Below are 4,504 nucleotides of genomic sequence, written 5' to 3'. Positions count from 1 at the left end.
CAAAAGCAGATGAGTCATTATGACATCAGCCTAGCCCAGGCCATGACTCATGAAGCTATAAACAGGGAGTTTTCTGCATGACTCCAGAGGTTAGCAAGGCTTCTAGGCAGTTCCAATGGTTGGTGTCTTTTCAAGAAAACTTGGCTTGTCTGTTTCTCCTTAGGAGGCCTTACTGCTTATTTAAGTTGGGAAGGGCTTTGTGCATCTGTCCAGGTTCAGAGACTTCGAAGGATTCTGATTTGTTTGCTTCCTGAGTTATTTATTTCCTGGGTCTTAACAAGCTTCATTTAATCCTTCTCTACCTTACCAGGCTTCAGAGGAAATTTCATGATGAGAGTTTCACTTAATGGCCTGCTACAGGTAGGGATCAAGTGAGACATTGGCATCAAGTTGAGGTTCTGAGCTTCAGGTCATCCTTTTCTTGACCTAGGGATACAAATATGTTTACTACCGTCTGCTTCCAAGTTGTCTGAAAATATCCACAGAAGTTCAATACATCTGAATGCAGAGTGGAACAAGGGATGATAACATACTTCTTGAGAGATCCTAATTATGAATGGCTACACAATTGCCTTACTGTTGTACATAATTTGAGTAGCATACAGGGAAAGATACAGAGACGATGACTCTTTGCTGTGTTTCCTTTCTTGTCAGCTCTTGATATACCAGATACTGGACATTCACAGAGCTGAAGGAAGTAAATATTGATCACAGCTTACTTAAGGAAGCACCTGATATGGTTTTATTATTTATAGATTCACAGAAGCAAGCTCTACTACCCCATGGTGTATACATAATTGTTGTTGCTATATAATTCCTTTTTCTTCCAAAACAAAGTGTATATATACTCCATGTGGTTATCATGGGGAGATGTGTCATACCTTTCAGTTGTATTTATTTGGGGAGTAATAAACTTTTGAAAAATCAATCTTAAAATCCATTTGATGAAATATTGAGAGATGTGAGGCGGCATTGACTCTGATCAGATATGGAATACATGTACTGTGTCCTTGTAGGTTCCTGTTCTAGAGGAGTAATCTCATGGAAGGCACTTGCCTAGTTCACTTCTTCTAGTCCAGCCTTGATGGTCTGTAGAAACACAAGTCATTGCTGCTTATTATATTGAGTAATTGGAGTGCTTGCTTACATTTTAGAGTGTTTTTTTCTTTATGAAAATAACTGTATCTCTTTCTCTCTGTCTCTGTCTCTCTGTTTATGTATTTGTGTTCATAAAATTACCTTATATTTTATGATGGGGTCTCCTACTGGACTAGTCTTTGGGGATGTGGTTATCGTGGCTGACTAGAGAGCTTGTCTCTGCTCCCTCAGTGCTTAGACTATAAGTATATGCCACAATCAGCAGTTTAATAATTATTCATTTTTATGTGTGTGTATGCTTGTGTTCTATAATGTGTACTACCTTTGTCTCTGAACTCACTAAAGCCTTAATAGGATGTCAAACTCCCTAGAACTAGATTAACAGTCATTTGTGAGTTGCTGTTGATATGTTGAGAACTGAACTGGGATACTTTTCAAGGCCAGTTATTATCTTACTGAGCTATCTCAACAACCCATCACCTGTTGTTTTCAAGAGTAGTCTGGGGATTAAACTCAGGTCCTTTATTCTTACAATGATAACCAGTTTTCTATTCTGACTTCCCAGATGTAGAAGCAGCCCCTTAAACTGAAACTTCTCTATTTAAAACTTATTTGTGATGCTGAGAATGGCCAAAGAAAATGTGGACCAGATTCTAGATTCCAAATAAAGTTTGCTGAACTACAAGATAATTGAGAAAGAAGGGTCATCAGAAATAATGGGGTGCTCTACCAATATGCAAATGAATTTATTTTGGTATATATTTTATACAGCTCAGTTTTGAAAATAGTTTGTGATAAAAATATATAGCCCAGTCACACTACATTTCAAGCATTCAGAATGGTACATGGTTAAAAAAACATTGAAGTTTCTTTTACAGCCCATTTCCTCATGTGGTGAAGATGACTGCATACTTAGTGTTTTTACATATAAAAACAATTCTTATGCAAATGAGAGAATCTATGTCACTTCATGGAAAATAATCACATGTTAAATGGCTTGATGACAGCTTAGTGAGAAAGATCCTGGGTTCATCCATGTGCTCCTTGACCAAAATCCCTTTGTGGGTGCTTCTGTGATCAGCTGTTCTACTACGCATTCCACTGTGTGCATTTCCATGAATCTTTATAAAAATCAGAAGTGTTCTCTACTCTGACCATTGACCTTCTACTGTGTGGACAGACAAAGATTTTTCTTCCCTTTCTCTAATGAATAAAATTTGTGTTGCATCTTGCCTTTTATTACTATTACCAATAGCACTGCAAACAACATTGTTGCTAAATGTGTTTGTATATACCTACAGTTATAGCTGATGTATAACCTTGTTGGTACAATCCAAGCTTGTGTCTGTTGTGTAGCTGTTATCTTCCAATGGAAACATTCCTTCCTAAAGAGAGAAGTTCCTAAAATTAAGAGAACAACAACAACAACAAACTAAAAAAAAAAAAAATGTAAAACAACCCACTCCCTGAAACTTCACAAGTTTCAGGAACCTCCCAAAACTTATGAGATTCAATAGATCCCTTTGTAAGGCTTTAGAGCATTAACAGCTTCTGGGAAGAAGAGTCTCTGTGCCTGGCTGAGCTGCTTAAAAGCCACAAAGGAAGCTTAATGAAACAGCTTTCATAAGCTGCCACTCATCCTAGAATAGACCTTTTGGTCTGTTTGGTCTATCTTGGTTTTATGAGTAATCCCATACTTGGGATGCTTATACCATTCCAAGTTAACCCCTTGGATTTGCTTAGTATGGTTTAGATTAATTTTTTTTCTTTTTCTTTTTGGTCAATTGTTAGTCCCCTTTCTAGTGTGAATAGACATTTCTTCATGTGTCCCAGGAAAAATCATACAGTGCTTTTCTTGCTCTTCAAAAATGAGAAAAATGGGCAGACTGGGGCTGCTGCTGTGCTGCTGCTCTGGGGAGCTGTTGAAGGACTGGTACCCTGTGGCTTGGCAGCTTGCCTCAGGCTGCCAGTGTGGGCGGGGCTCGGCAGGGGGTGTGCAGGGTCCGACTGGGGGTCTTCAGGTGGGCGGGGCCCACAGAGGATGCCCTCAAGTACAGAGAAGGAGGACAATGCAGTGGGCCACAGCTACTCAGCAGGCTGCTCTGTGATTTCAGAAGTGCGATTTGAGTTTGTTGGTGCTAAGAGTGGAAATTTGCACTAACAGTGGCAGTGTGAACTATTTTCCTGGGAGGTAGTTCCCGATATGTTGCTTAGGTTATTAGGATAGCATTGAATTCCCAGACAACAGCAGACATTCTCTGAAGTGTCTGAGTGAGCAGAGACACGAGGACCTTCTTTGTGACTGCACTGTTCTGGTAGGAGATGTTCAGTTCAGGGTACACTGAGCTATACTAGCTTCATGCAGCATGTATTTCCATCTCTTTAACAAGGACCAGCTGGACAAAGAGATATTGTTCATCTGAACAGCGAAATTGTGGCAGTCCTGCTTTTGCTCTCCTGCTTGAATTCATGTAAGAAGGGAAACTACAGTTCAAAGACTTGCCATTTGAAAACTTGTTAGCAGCTGTCAGCTATCTCCACACATATGACATTGTCAACGTCTGCAAAAAGAAGCTGAAAGAGAAAGCTACCAGAGGAAGACAGCAGCAAAAAAAGAAGATGCTTCAATTTCGAGAGCCTCCTCAGAGAGCAGTAGCCATGTGACAGGTGACCTGCGCAGTGATGAAGATGAAGGCGAAGATGATAAATTGAACATTCTATCCAGTAAAAGGGACTTGGCAGGTGAACCTGGGAACATGTGGATGCTATTGCCCTCAGAAGTCATCCCCCAGGATGGCAGAGAGGAGGGAGAGCCAGAGGACATAGTGGTGGGGAAGGGGGGCAGTAACCAGCCCCTGCAGCCCAACAGAGTCTTTGTCCCAGAGGACATGCTGAGAAGTAACCTTTCTGTGGCAACCTCTGATTTTCTGACGGTCCCTAGTGAGAAAAAGGGTTTTCTTGAGATTAAAAAGGATATTGCTGCTTCATCAGTGTTGACCTGTGTGTTTAAAATGTGAATTACTGTTCTTGTATATATGGTCTGGGGGTGTCAAAGAACTTAACAGGTTGTGTTGATGCTCTTAGTTGAGTCTTGAACAGTAAATATTAATGCTACAGGAAAAAAATAGGAAAAAGTTTTTCCATTTTTCTGATACTTGCAAACATCACAGAAGAAAAAAAATTCTGTCTATATGGTGGCAATGTTATTAATTGAACATCTGTGATTTGCTGTATACTGTGTGTTAGGCTCTGGGAACAAATGTGTCAAATGGGAAAAAAATACTCATTCCCAAGAGAACATATGGTGCTGGTGGGGGAGATAAGCATGGATTAAATAATCACAGAAGGAAATGTAAAATCCCTACATTCATGAGTTCTATAACTATGTGATAGTTGGTGAGTACCC

The 4,504-nt window shown here is 40.0% G+C and overlaps 1 pseudogene; it reads left to right on the top strand.

Moving 5' to 3' along the window:
* Positions 1–2,975: 2,975 nt before the first annotated feature.
* On the top strand, positions 2,976–3,993 carry LOC127697747 (zinc finger and BTB domain-containing protein 18-like; annotated as a pseudogene).
* The last annotated feature ends 511 nt before the right edge of the window (positions 3,994–4,504 follow it).

Source organism: Apodemus sylvaticus, chromosome 12 (assembly GCF_947179515.1).
Source record: "Apodemus sylvaticus chromosome 12, mApoSyl1.1, whole genome shotgun sequence".
NCBI lineage: Eukaryota > Metazoa > Chordata > Mammalia > Rodentia > Muridae > Apodemus > Apodemus sylvaticus.
The sequence above is the reverse complement of the archived record's forward strand: the minus strand, read 5'-3'. Positions and strand labels throughout refer to the sequence as shown.